Source organism: Xenopus tropicalis, chromosome 5 (genome assembly GCF_000004195.4).
Source record: "Xenopus tropicalis strain Nigerian chromosome 5, UCB_Xtro_10.0, whole genome shotgun sequence".
Lineage (NCBI taxonomy): Eukaryota > Metazoa > Chordata > Amphibia > Anura > Pipidae > Xenopus > Xenopus tropicalis.
Window position 1 is genome coordinate 8,339,585 of NC_030681.2, and position 20,178 is coordinate 8,359,762.

The window sequence follows — 20,178 nt, forward strand, 5'->3', positions numbered from 1 at the left end:
TCGATCGTTTGGCCCCAAGGCCAAACAATCGAATTATCCTGGATTCTCCCGATATGACCCACCCGTAGGTGGGGATATCGGGAGAAGATCCGCTTGCTTGGCAACATCACCCCTGGGTCCCAACGATCAAACTATCCTGGATTCTCCCGATATTGCCCACCCGTAGGTGGGGATATCGTAGGGCTGGGCGATATACCGTTTAATACCGAATACCGGTGTTTTTTTTTCAAACTATATTCATTTTTCAGATACCGCAATACCGGGGTGTCAGGGTACTCACGCGTGCGGCCCGGTCTCGCGCGCGTCCAGTTGTCCGCGGGACCTGCGTCAAAGCGCACGTACAAAGCGTGCACGTCCGTGATGCGCTGGCGGCGCCGGTTCTGCGCATGCGTGGGGGGTATTTAAAGCTATCAAACGCCTCCCTCCTGTGCTATGTTTGTCTGCGGCCTTGCCTGGGAAACTAAGCCTGCCTGATTTACCTTACGACTTTCTGTTGCCGATCCTTCGCTTGCCTGACTCTGATTTTCAATACTGCAGTAATTATTCTCTTATTTATTAGGAAATGGGGTTAACACCTAATCATGCATGGGAAAAAAAAAATACCATCAAATACCGTGACACCGATATAATTTTGAAAAATACCGTGATATAAATTTTTGGTCATATCGCCCAGCTCTAGGATATCGGGAGAAGATCCGCTCGCTTGGAGACATCACCCCTGGGTCCCAACGATCGAATTATCCTGGATTCTCCCGATATCGCCCACCTGTAGGTGGGGATATCGGGAGAAGAGCCGCTCGCTTGGAGACATCACCCCTGGGTCCCAACGATCGAATTATCCTGGATTCTCCCGATATCGCCCACCTGTAGGTGGGGATATCGGGAGAAGAGCCGCTCGCTTGGCAACATCACCCCTGGGTCCCAACGATCGAATTATCCTGGATTCTCCGATATCGCCCACCCGTAGGTGGGGATATCGGGAGAAGATCCGCTCGCTTGGCGACATCGCCAAGCTAGCGGATCGGCCCGTGTATAGGGAACCTCCCGGCGGGGATCTGGGACTCCGACTAATCTCCCCGTGTGTCACTGCCCTAAGGGTTAAACTGTCTGCTCCCAAGCTCACTTGCTGAAGTCAGGAACAGGGTCGGACTGGGCCGGCGGGACACCGGGAAAAAACCCAGTGGGCCCCACCGACCCAGACCAGATCCCCGTCGGGAGGTTTGGGTGGGCAGCGGGGTCCCCTGGGGGGGTGGAAAGAAGCTGTTCAATGATTACATTTGTGTGGTGGGGGTTTCCATGTCATTTAAGTTCCATTAAAACAACTCATGTAACTTCCGCAAAAACTGCTGTGAAAGAAACATAGCAACAATAACAATGCCAAGGGGGGGAGGGGGAGCAAACTCTACTGACCCCCCCCCCCCCCATGAACTGACTGACTCATTAGCACAATGGAACTTTATATGAACTAGAGTTTTTATATTGGGAACTATTATTACATTATTATTATTATAAATGCTTATTTATTTGTTTATATTGGGAAATATAAAGTCTCCAGGGCCCCCACAGTTCTGCAGCCCCCCCCAGCTGTATGTTTGTGTAGCTCACACAAGGGGCGTGGCCAGGAAGGTACTACCTGCTTGTGCTCATGGGGGGGGGGGGCTCCACATAACTAGTATGGGGCCCCAGGCCCGCCTAATGGTGACCCAGAAGCCAAACAAAGTTCTGCGTATCTTCTACATCAGCTGCAACTGGGTTTAATTTGGGATCCAGTAGAGACACAACAGGGTGGATCCTTTTACTCTACATAGCCCTCTGTAGGATGCCCCATTGCTACAATATGACGCTATTTCCCCCCTCACACACACGATGGTACCGCCCCGGTATATGATAGACATGAAGGCAATGTAGTCACCTCAGCTCTAGGGATCCGGTTCGCTGGTTCCGTACAAGCTGCAGACCCGCCACACGGCGCTACTTCTCTGCGCTGCGACGTTTCCCCGCCTACTGCGTCCTCCCGAGATGCTTCTCGGCGCTCTGGCTGCTCCCCGCCCCGCAGGACTGAACCACTCGGGTGGGGGTGGATGAGGGGTTTCTAAGGCACAGTGTTAGCCCCGTAGCGCTCCCGGCCAGTTACACACTATAGAAGCAGAGCTGGCGGCGCGGTGCATGCTGGGAGATGTAACCCATCACTGTAGGCAATGGGCAAAGGTTGTGAGGGCAAAGTCTCCTGGAATCATGGGAAACACACGCTGCTTTGCGCTATTACCCACTGGGATAGCGCAGGTTTTGTTACACGATGCACCACCTACAGGCCGTCAATTTCTCTGAACTACAATTCCCATCATCCTCTGAAAAGAGGCTTTACGACATTTTCAAATTCTGGCACTGGAAAATGATTTACTGGTTCTCTGGGCCGTTTTTTTCTCAGGGTTGGCAGGTTGCCGTTTTATTTCTGCCCAATTGGGCTACTAATTTACAGTCCTGGGGGGGGGTTTCCAAAGTACAAAACCGCCAAGGTACAGTTTTGGGCTATTTTTTTGGAGCCTTGGCGGGTTTGTGGTTTGAAAATTAGCCAACGTTTTCCCCACTAGTGTACCTGTTCCACTGCATGCTGGGTAATGTAGTTTGTAGCTAACAATTAGCCTACAGGTAGAATTAGTATGAAACTACAATACCCAGCATGCAATTGGACAGTATAGACAGAGGCTCCCATTTCTATTCCTTTTTGCTCTTTCAGGCTTAACCTGTATGTTCTACCCCCTGCTCTATAGGGTATGTGATTGTACTGTTACTTTCTACTGGGATGTGGGGCAGTTCTACCCCCTGCTCCCTGCTCTATAGGGTATGTGATTGTACTGTTACTTTCTACTGGGATGTGGGGCAGTTCTACCCCCTGCTCTCTAGGGTATGTGATTGTACTGTTACTTTCTACTGGGATGTGGGGCAGTTCTACCCCCTGCTCTATAGGGTATGTGATTGTACTGTTACTTTCTACTGGGATGTGGGGCAGTTCTACCCCCTGCTCCCTGCTCTATAGGGTATGTGATTGTACTGTTACTTTCTACTGGGATGTGGGGCAGTTCTACCCCCTGCTCTCTAGGGTATGTGATTGTACTGTTACTTTCTACTGGGATGTGGGGCAGTTCTACCCCCTGCTCTATAGGGTATGTGATTGTACTGTTACTTTCTACTGGGATGTGGGGCAGTTCTACCCCCTGCTCTATAGGGTATGTGATTGTACTGTTACTTTCTACTGGGATGTGGGGCAGTTCTACCCCCTGCTCTCTAGGGTATGTGATTGTACTGTTACTTTCTACTGGGATGTGGGGCAGTTCTACCCCCTGCTCTATAGGGTATGTAATTGTACTGTTACTTTCTACTGGGATGTGGGGCAGTTCTACCCCCTGCTCTCTAGGGTATGTGATTGTACTGTTACTTTCTACTGGGATGTGGGGCAGTTCTACCCCCTGCTCTATAGGGTATGTGATTGTACTGTTACTTTCTACTGGGATGTGGGGCAGTTCTACCCCTGCTCCCTGCTCTATAGGGTATGTGATTGTACTGTTACTTTCTACTGGGATGTGGGGCAGTTCTACCCCCTGCTCTATAGGGTATGTGATTGTACTGTTACTTTCTACTGGGATGTGGGGTAGTTCTACCCCCTGCTCCCTGCTCTATAGGGTATGTGATTGTACTGTTACTTTCTACTGGGATGTGGGGCAGTTCTACCCCCTGCTCTATAGGGTATGTGATTGTACTGTTACTTTCTACTGGGATGTGGGGCAGTTCTACCCCCTGCTCTATAGGGTATGTGATTGTACTGTTACTTTCTACTGGGATGTGGGCAGTTCTCACCCCCCTGCTCTATAGGGTATGTGATTGTACTGTTACTTTCTACTGGGATGTGGGGCAGTTCTACCCCTGCTCCCTGCTCTATAGGTATGTGATTGTACTGTTACTTTCTACTGGGATGTGGGGCAGTTCTAACCCCTGCTCTATAGGGTATGTGATCTGTACTGTTACTTTCTACTGGGATGTGGGGGGCAGTTCTACCCCCTGCTCTATAGGGGTATGTGATTGTACTGTTACTTTCTACTGGATGTGGGGCAGTTCTACCCCCTGCTCTATAGGGTATGTGATTGTACTGTTACTTTCTACTGGGATGTGGGCAGTTCTACCCCCTGCTCCCTGCTCTATAGGGTATGTGATTGTACTGTTACTTTCTACTGGGATGTGGGGGTTCTACCCCCTGCTCTATAGGTATGTGATTGTACTGTTACTTTCTACTGGGATGTGGGGGCAGTTCTACCCCCTGCTCTATAGGGTATGTGATTGTACTGTTACTTTCTACTGGGATGTGGGGCAGTTCTACCCCTATTAGGGTATGTGATTGTACTGTTACTTTCTACTGGGATGTGGGGCAGTTCTACCCGCCCCTGCTCTATAGGGTATGTGATTGTACTGTTACTTTCTACTGGGATGTGGGGCAGTTCTACCCCCCCTGCCTATAGGGTATGTGATTGTACTGTTCTTTCTACTGGGATGTGGGGCAGTTCTACCCCCTCCCTGCTCTATAGGGTATGTGATTGTACTGTTACTTTCTACTGGGATGTGGGGCAGTTCTACCCCCTGCTCCCTGCTCTATAGGGTATGTGATTGTACTGTTACTTTCTACTGGGATGTGGGGCAGTTCTACCCCTTGCTCTATAGGGTATGTGATTGTACTGTTACTTTCTACTGGGATGTGGGGCAGTTTCTACCCCCTGCTCCCTGCTCTATAGGGTATGTGATTGTACTGTTACTTTCTACTGGGATGTGGGGCAGTTCTACCCCCTGCTCTATAGGGTATGTGATTGTACTGTTACTTTCTACTGGGATGTGGGGCAGTTCTACCCCTGCTCCCTGCTCTATAGGGTATGTGATTGTACTGTTACTTTCTACTGGGATGTGGGGCAGTTCTACCCCCTGCTCTATAGGGTATGTGATTGTACTGTTACTTTCTACTGGGATGTGGGGCAGTTCTACCCCCTGCTCCCTGCTCTATAGGGTATGTGATTGTACTGTTCCTTTCTACTGGGATGTGGGGCAGTTCTACCCCCTGCTCTATAGGGTATGTGATTGTACTGTTACTTTCTACTGGGATGTGGGCAGTTCTACCCCCTGCTCCCTGCTCTATAGGGTATGTAATTGTACTGTTACTTTCTACTGGGATGTGGGGGCAGTTCTACCCCCCTGCTCTATAGGGTATGTGATTGTACTGTTACTTTCTACTGGGATGTGGGGCAGTTCTACCCCCTGCTCTATAGGGTATGTGATTGTACTGTTACTTTCTACTGGGATGTGGGGCAGTTCTACCCCCTGCTCCTGCTCTATAGGGTATGTGATTGTACTGTTACTTTCTACTGGGATGTGGGGCAGTTCTACCCCCTGCTCCCTGCTCTAATAGGGTATGTGATTGTACTGTTACTTTCTACTGGGATGTGGGGCAGTTCTACCCCCTGCTCCTGCTCTATAGGGTATGTGATTGTACTGTTACTTTCTACTGGGATGTGGGGCAGTTCTACCCCCTGCTCCCTGCTCTATAGGGTATGTGATTGTACTGTTACTTTCTACTGGGATGTGGGGCAGTTCTACCCCCTGCTCCCTGCTCTATAGGGTATGTGATTGTACTGTTACTTTCTACTGGGATGTGGGGCAGTTCTACCCCCTGCCCCTGCTCTATAGGGTATGTGATTGTACTGTTACTTTCTACTGGGATGTGGGGCAGTTCTACCCCCTGCTCCCTGCTCTATAGGGTATGTGATTGTACTGTTACTTTCTACTGGGATGTGGGCAGTTCTACCCCCCCTGCTCTATAGGGTATGTGATTGTACTGTTACTTTCTACTGGGATGTGGGGCAGTTCTACCCCCTGCTCCCTGCTCTATAGGGTATGTGATTGTACTGTTACTTTCTACTGGGATGTGGGGCAGTTCTACCCCCTGCTCCCTGCTCTATAGGGTATGTGATTGTACTGTTCCTTTCTACTGGGATGTGGGGCAGTTCTACCCCCTGCTCTATAGGGTATGTGATTGTACTGTTACTTTCTACTGGGATGTGGGGCAGTTCTACCCCCTGCTCCCTGCTCTATAGGGTATGTGATTGTACTGTTACTTTCTACTGGGATGTGGGGCAGTTCTACCCCCTGCACCCTGCTCTATAGGTTATGTGATTGTACTGTTACTTTCTACTGGGATGTGGGGCAGTTCTACCCCTGCTCCCTGCTCTATAGGGTATGTGATTGTACTGTTACTTTCTACTGGGATGTGGGGCAGTTCTACACCCTGCTCCCTGCTCTATAGGGTATGTGATTGTACTGTTCCTTTCTACTGGGATGTGGGGCAGTTCTACCCCCTGCACCCTGCTCTATAGGGTATGTGATTGTACTGTTACTTTCTACTGGGATGTGGGCAGTTCTACCCCCTGCTCCCTGCTCTATAGGGTATGTGATTGTACTGTTACTTTCTACTGGGATGTGGGGCAGTTCTACCCCCTGCCTCCTATAGGGTATGTGATTGTACTGTTACTTTCTACTGGGATGTTGGGCAGTTCTACCCCTGCTCCCTGCTCTATAGGGTATGTGACTGTACTGTTACTTTCTACTGGGATGTGGGGCAGTTCTACCCCTGCTCCCTGCTCTATAGGGTATGTGATTGTACTGTTACTCTCTACTGGGATGTGGGGCAGTTCTACCCCCCCTGCTCTATAGGGTATGTGATTGTACTGTTACTTTCTACTGGGATGTGGGGCAGTTCTACCCCCTGCTCCCTGCTCTATAGGGTATGTGATTGTACTGTTACTTTCTACTGGGATGTGGGGCAGTTTCTACCCCCTGCTCTATAGGGTATGTGATTGTACTGTTACTTTCTACTGGGATGTGGGGCAGTTCTACCCCCTGCTCCCTGCTCTATAGGGTATGTACTGTACTGTTACTTTCTACTGGGATCGTGGGGCAGTTCTACCCCCTGCCTTCTGCTCCTATAGGGTATGTGATTGTACTGTTCTACTTTTACTGGATGTGGGGCAGTTCTACCCCTGCTGCCCTGCTCTATAGGTATGTGACTGTACTTGTTACTTCTACTGGGATGTGGGGCAGTTCTACCCCCTGCTCTATAGGGTATGTGATTGTACTGTTACTCTCTACTGGGATGTGGGGCAGTTCTACCCCCTGCTCTATAGGGTATGTGCATTGTACTGTTACTTTCTACTGGGATGTGGGGCAGTTCTACCCCCTGCTCCCTGCTCTATAGGGTATGTGATTGTACTGTTACTTTTTGAGTAAGAATCCGGGACTGCGGGTTGAGCTGTCAAAAGAGGGACTGTCCCGCGAAAATCGGGCCAGTTGGGAGGTATGGTGCTATATCAAAGAGTGGGGCCCAGTGTGCAATCCCTAATATATATTATATGGTGCAGTTACAGCAATGCCAATGTCATAAGTGTGCCTTGATATATAGCTAATGGTAATGCCCATGCATTGCCCATTTACACACCACATCTAAACCCACCCCTGCCCACTTTATGCCCAGCTCCCCCAGTCTGCCCTAATCTCTGCTCATTTGCCCCATCACCCTGCTCCTGATGTTACTTTATATTGGCAAAGTTTGCAAACAAGGCGCAGTCGCACGACTTACTGGGCATGGCTGCCGTTAATCCGAGCCCCCTGAGAAGGAGAACCCCTGATCCAGTCTGATTGGCATTTAGATAATGACACAGTAGGTTACACCTGCAGACTCAATAGGCCGCTTGCACAAAGGGGCGGATATGGTTTCAGCGAGACGTTATATAATATACAAATGTGCTTGGAATGTTAATCCGAACTGTCAGAACTGGGATTAAGAGTTGGATTAGGGCGTATTGGATCAGATTTACTGCCTGCCTTCACCTGGATTGTTAGGGGAAAAGCATGGGAAGCTGCTTAGCTACAGAACCCTGGGGCCCCTTTAGTGCCGCTTGTGAAATACCCAGAACCATCTATTTGGTGACATATTCTATTTGTTGCCAGGGCTCAGGACCCTACTTTTTAGGGCCTCCATGGTTACTATGGTCCTGTCTGTCACTTAAGGTGGCCATACACATTAAGAGTGATCTTCTCCCGATATCCCCACCTACGGGTGGGTGATATCGGGTGAATTCAGGCTAATTCTGTTGTTTGGCCCTGGGCCAAACGATCAAATTAGAACTACGGTAATAGGCGCAGTCGGTTCGGGGACCACATCAACAATCCGATGTGGTCCTCAATCCGACTAAATTTTTTTAACCTGGCCAGATGTTGGTCGGGCAGGCCCATCGCTAGTTCCCCTACACGGGCCGATCAGCTGCCGGATTGGTCTAAGGGACCAATATCGGCAGCTAGAATCGGCCCTTTATACTTGTCTGGATTTGGTTGCCTCACTATACAAAGAAGGGTCTGTTTCTCTTTATCTGGAATTTCAGTAAATCAAATGTTCATGGTAAAGAACCACTGGCACCCAGCTACTCCCATACTTCTACTAACACTCTATACTCTATTGCAGGGATCCCCAACCTTTTTTACCCATGAGCCACATTCAAATGGAAAAAGTTTTGGAGAGCAACACAAGCATGAAAAAGGTTCCTGGAGGTGCCAATAAGAGCTGTAATTGGCTATTTGCTAGCCCCTATGTGGACTGGGAGCCTACAGAAGGCTCTGTTTTGCAATTAAACTGGCTTTTTATGCAATCAAAGCTTGCCTCCTAACCAGAAATTCAAAATTAAGCAGCTACTTTGAGGTTACTGAGAGCAACATCCAAAGGGTTTGGGAGCAGCATGTTGCTCACGAGCCACTGGTTGGGGATCACTGCTCTATTGCATTGAATGGAATTTTCATGTTTAATGAGCAATGCACATTATTATTATTATTATAATATACCAAATTGTAAATTATATACTTATAAACGGTGCTTAGTGATGTCATCTATTATAATCTGAGTTTAGTGATCTAATTATATCTATATTATAATAAATAAAGTACCCCCTGTTGTAAAATATAAGGATATTAGAAGTCACCTTCGGAGTTCCATGACCTGTATAAAGGCACGAGGCCTTGTGCTTTTATATGGTCATGGAACTCCTCGGGGACTTTATTCACTATATATTGTAAGGAACCCCTCGGGGGCTTATAATATCCCTATATGTTACAATAGGGGGCACTTTATTCACTATATATTATAAGGAACCCCTCGGGGGCTTATAATATCCCTATATGTTACAATAGGGGGCACTTTATTCACTATATATTGTAAGGAACCCCTCGGGGGCTTATAATATCCCTATATGTTACAATAGGGGGCACTTTATTCACTATATATTGTAAGGAACCCCTCGGGGGCTTATAATATCCCTACATATTACAATAGGGGGCACTTTATTCACTATACAGTGGTGTGAAAAACTATTTGCCCCCTTCCTGATTTCTTATTCTTTTGCATGTTTGTCACACAAAATGTTTCTGATCATCAAACACATTTAACTATTAGTCAAAGATAACACAAGTAAACACAAAATGCAGTTTTTAAATGAGGGTTTTTATTATTTAGGGAGAAAAAAAATCCAAACCTACATGGCCCTGTGTGAAAAAGTAATTGCCCCCTGAACCTAATAACTGGTTGGGCCACCCTTAGCAGCAATAACTGCAATCAAGCGTTTGCGATAACTTGCAACGAGTCTTTTACAGCGCTCTGGAGGAATTTTGGCCCACTCATATTTGCAGAATTGTTGTAATTCAGCTTTATTTGAGGGTTTTCTAGCATGAACCGCCTTTTTAAGGTCATGCCACAACATCTCAATAGTAACGGGATGTAACGGGACACGCACCTTCCAAAAAGTTCAACTTTTGTCTCGTCGGTCCACAAGGTATTTTCCCAAAAGTCTTGGCAATCATTGAGATGTTTTTTAGCAAAATTGAGACGAGCCATAATGTTCTTTTTGCTTAAAAGTGGTTTGCGCCTTGGAAATCTGCCATGCAGGCCGTTTTTGCCCAGTCTCTTTCTTATGGTGGAGTCGTGAACACTGACCTTAATTGAGGCAAGTGAGGCCTGCAGTTCTTTAGATGTTGTCCTGGGGTCTTTTGTGGCCTCTCGGATGAGTTGTCTCTGCGCTCTTGGGGTAATTTTGGTCGGCCGGCCACTCCTGGGAAGGTTCACCACTGTTCCATGTTTTTGCCATCTGTGGATAATGGCTCTCACTGTGGTTCGCTGGAGTCCCAAAGCTTTAGAAATGGCTTTATAACCTTTACCAGACTGATAGATCTCAATTACTTTTGTTCTCATTTGTTCCTGAATTTCTTTGGATCTTGGCATGATGTGTAGCTTTTGAGGTGCTTTTGGGCTACTTCTCTGTGTCAGGTAGCTCCTATTTAAGTGATTTCTTGATTGAAACAGGTGTGGCAGTAATCAGGCCTGGGGGTGACTACAGAAATTGATATTGAAATTGAAATTGATAAACCACAGTTAAGTTATTTTTTAACAAGGGGGCAATCACTTTTTCACACAGGGCCATGTAGATTTGGAGTTTTTTTTCTCCCTTAATAACGTAAACCTTCATTTAAAAACTGCATTTTGTGTTCAATTATGTTATCTTTGACTAATAGTTAACGGTTTTTGATGAGCAGAAACATTTAAGTGTGACAAACATGCAAAAGAATAAGAAATCAGGAAGGGGGCAAATAGTTTTTACACCACTGTATATTGTAAGGAACCCCTCGGGGGCTTATAATATCCCTATATATTACAATAGGGGGCACTTTATTCACTATATATTATAAGGAACTCCTTGGGGGCTTATAATATCCCTATATATTACAATAGGGGGCACTTTATTCACTATATATTATAAGGAACCCCTCGGGGGCTTATAATATCCCTATATTTTACAATAGGGGGCACTTTATTCACTATATATTATAAGGAACTCCTCGGGGGCTTATAATATCCCTGTATGTTACAATAGGGGGTACTTTATTCACTATATATTATAAGGAACTCCTCGGGGGCTTATAATATCCCTATATGTTACAATAGGGGGTACTTTATTCACTATATATTATAAGGAACTCCTCGGGGACTTATAATATTCACTGTATTATTACTTTACTAATAAACTCTACATTTTACAAGTCTGAAAGACGGACAAATCTGCTGCATACATGTTTTATGTAAATTAAGTCTCTTTCCTGCATGTGTCCTAGACGTGTTTGTGTCTCTATTTACACCTTTGTGTAAAGTCCTAGCAGTCGCTCTCCCACCGTCCATTTCATTAGCCGAACAATAGATGATTTCTCTGCAGCATTCCTCATAGGCATCCAGTTGTGTCATTACTTTGTGCTGGGCCCCCCTACAAAAAAATCTGCAGATGGGCCGGGCCATAGTAGCAAACTCACCCGAAGGAAGAGACCATGTTTAAATGTTTGCTCTTGGATATTAGTAGGGTATAGTAGTATTAATTATTATTATTACATTTTTGCCAGATATCGATATCAAAATTGCATCTCTAACAGCTTTAATTCAGCTTTCCTGGAATTTATTGCTAATAGAACGTGTTTCTATCAACCTGAACATTTTACAAACATTAATGAAAAACTCTAATACAAGACTAATCAATGGGACGGGACCTGTGCTTTGCACACTGTAACAATCTATTTTTTATGTCACGTCTAAGAATGTTTCGGGGAGGGGGTTCGTTTGTAATCACATGACAATTCTTAAAGGGGTGGTTCATCTTTAAGTTGATTTTTAGTATGCAGCTTTTCAATTCGTCTTCTTTATTTGTTATAGTTTTTTTTCATTTTTTGCCTTCTTCAAACTCTTTGCAGTTTTTCAATGGGGGTCACTGACCCCAGCAGCAAAAAAACTATTGCTCTGTGAGGCTCCAGTTTTATTGCTATTGTTACTTCTTGTAATTTTCTTTTCTATTCAGTCTCTCTTCCAAACCACTCCCTGGTTGCTAAGGTAACTGGGACCCTAGTAACCAAGTAGCTGCTGAAACTCCAAACCGGAGAGCTGCTGAACTGAAAATGAAATAACTAAAAAAATTCAAATAAAAAATAAAGACCAATTGCCGATATGCCCACCCAAGGGCACCTCGGTTGTTTGGCCCTAGGGACAGAGGACCACATGAACGAGCCAATGAGGTCCCTAAGCAGTTAGAAAGTCAAACATGCCCAATCGAGATCTGGGCAATTTTAGGCCAGATAACGGTTGGCTAGGCCCTATAGGGGCGCTGATACGACACGGCCAATAAGCTGCCGGATCAGTCTGAAGGACCCAAATCAGCAGCTGAAATCTGCCTGCGTATGACCACATTTACCATCTTGACAATACTGATTATCCCTGTTCAGGTAAAGTGTTTAATTTTTAGGAGATACCACTGATAACTATGGTTTATAACTATATGCTTGTGTTTTTGAGATCTTTAGGTATTGTCACAGAGTTGTTAGGACACACAGCAGTCTCTCCTAAAAGTGTAAGAGAGAGTGCACATTTGAGATGTGTGATGTGGACTGCAGACAGGGTTAATAATCCTTGTGCAGGCAGGGTTAATAATCCTTGTGCAGACAGGGCGGATAATCCTTGTGCAGATAGGGTTAATAATCCCTCTCAGTCGGTTAATTGAGAGGCAGCTCCTCTCTCAGATGCCCCCCAGTGGACTGTTTCTATAATCTAATGCTTCTGAGAGGATTCCATTTATTTAGATTTTAGCTGTGGGTACAGTATATATCAGGGATCCCCAACCTTTTTTACCTGTGAGCCACATTCAAATGGAAAATGTTTTGGGGAGCAACACCAGCATGGAAAAGGTTCTTGAGGGTGCCAATGAGAGCTATAATTGGCTTTTGTATAGCCCCTGTGTTGGCTGGAAGCCTACAGAAGGCTCTGTTTGGCAATTACACCGGGTTTTATGCAACCAAAACTTGCCTCCTAACCAGAAATTCAAAAATAAGCACCTATGTTGAGGCCACTGGGAGAAACATCCAAGGGGTTGGAGAGCAACATGTTACTCATGAGCCACTGGTTGGGGATCCCTGGTGTATATATAGTATATAAGGGCTGATTCACAAAAGGTCGTTATCACTTAACACATAGTTTTATGCGTTAAAGAATGATGTTTAATCAAGTAACAATTTATCAAAGTCATTTCGCATGCGTTAATAGTCATATCGCATACGCAAAAATCTCAATTATCGCAAATGCATTGCGATAATTATCAAATAGAAATAGTCCTAGCATATAATTCACAGACATATTTTAAGAATAAAAAGCATGAAATATTGCAATAACTATTGTGATTTTAACACCTAGGAGTGGGTGTTACTAAACAACATTGCAGTTCATGACCATTTGAATGTTAACAAGATAATCAAGTCTGTGATCGCCCTAGAGTGATTCATCCTAGAGTTTTCAGGGAAAGACCAACTCTAGAGGGATTATCAGAGGAGGAAATAGTGAGGCGCTATAGAGTAAGTAGAGCAGCAATCTATAGCCTGTATGAGGTTCTGGAGCCTTACCTGCAGCCACTAACACGCAGAAGCCACGCTGTTCCTGGCATAGTGAAACTTCTGTGCTCCCTTCATTTTTTTGGAAACGGACGTTTTCAGAAATTTAGAGGGATATATGGGGGAGTGTCACAGCCCACATTGGCTGTGGTCCTGGATGCAATAAGTGTCTGGGAATTATATAAAGTTTCTCATCAATAAAAATGACTGGAACACTGTAAAAAGAGATTTCTATTGTGTCAGTGGCATCCCAAATGTCTTAGGTGCCATAGATTGCACCCATGTGGCATTTAATCCACCACTAGACAAAGAGCATATTTTCCGGAATCGCAAACGTTACCATTCTCTGAATATCCAAGTTGTATGTGACAGAAAGATGAATATCATGAGTATTGTGTCAGGATTTCCAGGCTTCTTACATCTTGAAGCAGTCCAGATTATATGCTGATTTTGAAAGTGGAAATATGCCTCATGGATGGCTTTTAGGTAAGTATTTGTGTCATGTCTATCAGAAGTGTCATATATTTGCTTTCTGTCTCCCACTGTGAAACCAGGGCCTGCCTGCCATAAGCATGGTTTGCCATTGCAAGCGGGCCCTCTTTTCACAGTGGGAGACTGAAAGCATCTTATTTGATTTCATGAGCTTATTTAATCTTATTTTTATTTCAGGAGATGCTGGCTATCTGCTTTTAATGAAGCACATGTGAGAGCGCAGTCTGTAATTGAGAGAACTTTTGGGGTTCTAAAAAGCCACTCTAAAAGTCTGGATAAGGAAGACTAATGTACAGCCCCAGTAAAGTGGCCCAAATTGTTCTAGCATGTGCTGTACTGCACAATATTGCCAACCGGCATGGATTACCTGGATTTGTGGCTGATGATCTAAATGACCAATTCATCCAACACATCCTGTACAAAGTGCAGATAACAGAGGCAATCAAGTATGGGGAGAAATCATAAACAATTGTAACAGCTATTTTGAAAATAGTTGTATATGAAAACCTAACTGGATCTTTCCCACTAAGGCTCATGTCCCTTGGAGCAGGTGAGTCCCCCACATCATAGCCCCGCCCCTGTGACATCACATGTCACATCCCATCCCCCTGTCTGGAGTTAGGTATGGCGAAAGGTGGGAACCCTACAGGGATCAATACATTTACTGAATTTAAATAAATACAAATAATAAAATAAAATGTACAATACAAGCTTAAAATCTAAACATGGCTTACTAATCACAATATATTACATAGCAAACATAGCAAAACTATACAGGTAATAGTAATTATCCTGGAAAGAGGATAAACTAATGAAGGGGTGTAGAACAGAAAGTTGTGTGTAGCTCAGAAAGGCAAAGTAAGAAATACTCTCTGCTGTCATTCCCCAAACTCTGCACAGTGTTTTTTACTATAGGACTGTGCCCCAAAGTTAGAAAAACTGGGTGGAGCCAACACCAGCCAATCAGATTTCATTCAGTGACTTCAAACCATCATAAAGTTTGTTCTCAAACTTCCCTTTCTAGTTGTAAAACTGTTATTTCAGTACGTATTTGTACATCTGTCCTTATTTAAAGAAAATAATTGTATAAAAAATTGCAGGTCTCGCAGGGAATAGTGAAACCCAGCATCTAGGAAGTTGTACACATTATAAGCTGAGGAGCTTCCATACCCCGCTGGTGCAAGGAGTAAATTGAAGCCACACAAACATCAATGTGTCCAATCCCACAGGCAGAAAGACAGAAGCAAAGGATGAAATGGTGACACTCGCTCAGATGCTTCTCTGAACACTTTTGCAAATTTCTAGTTTTGGCTGAAATATTTGCATTATTAGACTGCTAATATCAAACTATTGGCTCAACTGAAAGTCAGTAACACTAGGGTTAACAGAATTCAGGAAATGCGTAGAAAGTGCATAGACAGTGAGGGTCACCAATACTTCTGGCCTTCAAAGAGAGCTGTTGAGATGAAGCCTGCCTAACAACATAAATAATAAAAAACTCAAAATAATATCTCAAGAACCATGAAGATTCTGGCCAGGTTTGGACTGGGATTCAAAGTACACTCCAGCATTTCTTTCAGATCAGTTCAGAGGCATGCACGCTAAAGAGCACGAATAGGGCGAGCCCCATGTGACATTTCAAAATGAAATATAATAAAATCTGCTTGCACTCCTTAAAAACCTTTCTCATTGGAAGTTTGTCCAAGTTTCCATTACCCGTTTAGGTAGGTAGTACTCTTTTAGACTATTACAGAGCTCGGCCTGTGTAAGTAACATTAATCTTTGTACAAGGAACCTGTATTTCCTTTGCCCCATGTTGCAACCTCTGGTGGATATGGTCTCATCTAAAACCCTGGAGATGCCGGGGATTGAACCCGGGGCCTCATACATGCGAAGCATGCGCTCTACCACTGAGCTACATCCCCATTATGCAGTGTTGAGAGCTGAGGAGCTTCTGTACCCCGCTGGTGCAAGGAGTAAATTAAAGCCACACAAACAGCAATGTGTCCAATCCCACAGGCAGAAAAACAGAAGCAAAGGATGAAATGGTGACACTCACTATCCTATCAGATGCTTCTCTGAACACTTTTGCAATTTTCTAGTTTTGGCTGAAATATTTGCATTATTAGACTGCTAATATCAAACTATTGGCTCAACTGAAAGTCAGTAACGCTAAGGTTAACAGAATTCAGGAAGTGCGTAGAAAGTGCATAGACAGTGAGGGTCACCGATACTTTTGGCCTTCAAAGAGAGCTGTTGAGATTCTATTACCCGTTTAGGTAGGTAGTACTCTTTTAGACTATTAAAGAGCTCGGCCTGTGTAAGTAACATTAATCTTTGTACAAGGAACCTGTATTTCCTTTGCCCCATGTTGTAACCTCTGGTGGATATGGTCACATCTAAAACCCTGGAGATGCCGGGGATTGAACCCGGGGCCTCATACATGCGAAGCATGCGCTCTACCACTGAGCTACATCCCCATTACGCAGCGTTGAGAGCTGAGGAGCTTCCGTACCCCGCTGGTGCAAGGAGTAATTTGAAGCCACACAAACAGCAATGTGTCCAATCCCACAGGCACAAAGACAGAAGCAAAGGATGAAATGGTGACATTCACTATCCTATCAGATGCTTCTCTGAACACTTTTGCAATTTTCTAGTTTTGGCTGAAATATTTGCATTATTAGACTGCTAATATCAAACTATTGGCTCAACTGAAAGTCAGTAACGCTAGGGTTAACAGAATTCAGGAAGTGCGTAGAAAGTGCATAGACAGTGAGGGTCACCAATACTTTTGGCCTTCAAAGAGAGCTGTTGAGATGAAGCCTGCCTAACAACATAAATAATAAAAAAACTCAAAATAATATCTCAAGAACCATGAAGATTCTGGCCAGGTTTGGACTGGGATTCAAAGTACGCTCCGGCATTTCTTTCAGATCAGTTCAGAGGCATGCAAGCTAAAGAGCACGAATATGGCGAGCCCCATGTGACATTTCAAAATGAAATATAATAAAATCTGCTTGCACTCCTTAAAAACCTTTCTCATTGGAAGTTTGTCCAAGTTTCCATTACCTGTTTAGGTAGGTCGTACTCTTTTAGACTATTCCAGAGCTCGGCCTGTGTAAGTAATTAATCTTTGTACAAGGAACCTGTATTTCCTTTGCCCCATGTTGCAACCTCTGGTGGATATGGTCTCATCTGAAACCCTGGAGATGCCGGGGATTGAACCCGGGGCCTCATACATGCGAAGCATGCGCTCTACCACTGAGCTACATGCCCATCATGTGGTTTTGTGATATTTAAATGAAGCAGTGGCATAAAAGAAATAAAGTTGTACATATTATAAGCTGAGGAGCTTCCGTACCCCGCTGGTGCAAAGAGTTTTACTAGTAAATTGAGCCATACAAACAGCAATGTGTCCAATCCCACAGGCACAAAGACAGAAGCAAAGGATGAAATGGTGACACTCACTATCCTATCTGATGCTTCTCTGAACTCTTTTGCAATTTTCTAGTTTTGGCTGAAATATTTGCATTATTAGACTGCTAATATCAAACTATTGGCTCAACTGAAAGTCAGTATTGCTAGGGTTAACAGAATTCGGGAAATGCGTAGAAAGTGCATAGACAGTGAGGGTCACCGATACTTTTCTTATTGAAAGTTTGTGCAAGTTTCCATTACCCGTTTAGGTAGGTAGTACTCTTTTAGACTATTCCAGAGCACGGCCTGTGTAAGTAACATTAATCTTTGTACAAGGAACCTGTATTTCCTTTGCCCCATGTTGCAACCTCTGGTGGATACGGTCTCATCTAAAACCCTGGAGATGCCAGGGATTGAACCCGGGGCCTCATACATGCGAAGCATGCGCTCTACCACTGAGCTACACCCCCATTACACAGTTTTGTGACATTTAAATGAAGGAGTGGCATAAAATAAATGAAGTTGTACACATTATAAGCTGAGGAGCTTCCGTACCCCGCTGGTGCAAGGAGTAAATTAAAGCCACATAAACAGCAATGTGTCCAATCCCACAGGCAGAAAGACAGAAGCAAAGGATGAAATGGTGACACTCGCTCAGATGCTTCTCTGAACACTTTTGCAATTTTCTAGTTTTGGCTGAAATATTTGCATTATTAGACTGCTAATATCAAACTATTGGCTCAACTGAAAGTCAGTAACGCTACGGTTAACAGAATTCGGGAAATGCGTAGAAAGTGCATAGACAGTGAGGGTCACCGATACTTTTGGCCTTCGAAGAGAGCTGTTGAGATGAAGCCTGCCTAACAACATAAATAATAAAAAACTCAAAATAATATCTCAAGAACCATGCAGATTCTGGCCAGGTTTGGACTGGGATTCAAAGTACACTCCGGCATTTTTTCAGATCAGTTCAGAGGCATGCAGGCTGAAGAGCACGAATATGGCGAGCCCCATGTGAAATATCAAAATGAAATATAATAAAATCTGCTTGCACTTCTTAAAAACGTTTCTCATTGGAAGTTTGTCCAAGTTTCCATTACCCGTTTAGGTAGGTCGTACTCTTTTAGACTATTCCAGAGCACGGCCTGTGTAAGTAACATTAATCTTTGTACAAGGAACCTGTATTTTGTTTGACCCGTCTAGCAAGCTCTGGTGGATATGGGTCTCAATTAAAACCTCTATCAACCATAGAGAACATTTTCAATGAATCTATTGCCAGACATTGGTTCTCAATATCTACTCTGACTCCTAGGGTGCCCTATTACTTAAATTTAAAAAATCTATAATTACTTAATTTATTATCAATAAAAAAGCACTAACTTTAAATTCAGCGGTGTGATGAGAAGGTGCCAGGCCCCCCTGCAAAAAAAATTTGTATGCTCCCCTTTGGCCTGGCGAGAAGGCGCCAGGCCCCACAGCAAAAAAAGTAGTATGGAGGGGCCCAGTGCGCCCTTTGGCCTGGATTTTGATAAGCAAGTGTATTAGCTTCAAGGCTAATCTGTGGAATTAAATTGCATGATGGGGATGTAGCTCAGTGGTAGAGCGCATGCTTCGCATGTATGAGGCCCCGGGTTCAATCCCCGGCATCTCCAGGGTTTTAGATGAGACCATATCCACCAGAGGTCGCAACATGGGGCAATGGAAATACAGGTTCCTTGTACAAAGATTAATGTTACTTAAGGTGGCCACACACGTGGCAATTTCTGATCTTTCGTGAGACCGTCAGTCGCACGAAAGATTGTACAATCGGCCACTAACCGTTCAGGGCTGAATCGGCAGATAAGGAGGTAGAAACAATAGGATTTCTACCTCCTTCTGCCGATTCAGCCCTGAAGGCAGATTTTGATCAGGCGCCTTCTATGGCGCCCGATCAAAATCTTTTAACCCAGCCGATCGGTGAGTCGACCAATTTCAGCAGCCTTGACTTGCAGTCGACTTGCCATACACACACCGAATTTCGTACGAATATTTTGTACGATATTATCACTGCATGTTTGGCCAGCTCTGGAATAGTCTGAAACAGTACTACCTACCTAATGGAAACTGGAATAAACTTTCAACAAAAAAAGGTTGTAGAGGAGTGTTTAGATTGAGAAGGCATCTTTGCTTGGAAGATTGGGCAGGAACAAGGCCTGGAATCTGCAACTAATCACGTCATCTAAAACCCTGGAGAAGCCGGGGATTGAACCCGGGGCCTCATACATGCGAAGCATGCGCTCTACCACTGAGCTACATCCCCATTACGCAGTTTCATAGTATTTAAATGGTTGATAGATTAGCATTAAAGTAATTTACTAACAAGTCAAAACCCGAGGTACCAGAAGCTGGGGGACAGCTGGAACAGACTGGCAAATAAACATCAGAATTCATAGTTAAAATAAAATATTTTATTTTTATAGGACGGAGAAAATCCACAATGTCTGGCAATAGATTCATTGAAATGGTTCCCTATGGTTAATAGATTAAGAATAAAACCAGTATCTCTAAGGAGAGAGAGAGAAAAGCAGGGCCACTGTAAGGGCAATAATTTCCAGGAACACAGAGTGAACACTTGGTACCATCCCTGAAAATTAAGGACAGTTGGGAACTAGGTTGACGTAGAAGAATCGGCCCGTGTGTGGCCACCTTTACCTGTTTAGGTAGTTAGTAGTCTTTAATACTATT

The 20,178-nt window shown here is 44.4% G+C and overlaps 6 non-coding genes across 6 annotated transcripts; 1 reads left to right on the plus strand and 5 right to left on the minus strand.

Annotated features, from left to right (window-relative positions):
* Positions 1–15,890: 15,890 nt before the first annotated feature.
* On the minus strand, positions 15,891–15,962 carry trnaa-cgc. Its single transcript has one exon. It is a non-coding gene; the product is annotated as a tRNA-Ala (tRNA).
* A 483-nt stretch (positions 15,963–16,445) lies between these two features.
* Positions 16,446–16,517, minus strand: trnaa-cgc. The gene has a single exon. It is a non-coding gene; the product is annotated as a tRNA-Ala (tRNA).
* A 724-nt stretch (positions 16,518–17,241) lies between these two features.
* On the minus strand, positions 17,242–17,313 carry trnaa-cgc. The gene has a single exon. It is a non-coding gene; the product is annotated as a tRNA-Ala (tRNA).
* Positions 17,314–17,852: 539 nt separating this feature from the next.
* On the minus strand, positions 17,853–17,924 carry trnaa-cgc. The gene has a single exon. It is a non-coding gene; the product is annotated as a tRNA-Ala (tRNA).
* Positions 17,925–19,034: 1,110 nt separating this feature from the next.
* trnaa-cgc lies at positions 19,035–19,106 on the plus strand. The gene has a single exon. It is a non-coding gene; the product is annotated as a tRNA-Ala (tRNA).
* Positions 19,107–19,681: 575 nt separating this feature from the next.
* On the minus strand, positions 19,682–19,753 carry trnaa-cgc. Its single transcript has one exon. It is a non-coding gene; the product is annotated as a tRNA-Ala (tRNA).
* Between the last annotated feature and the right edge of the window lie 425 nt (positions 19,754–20,178).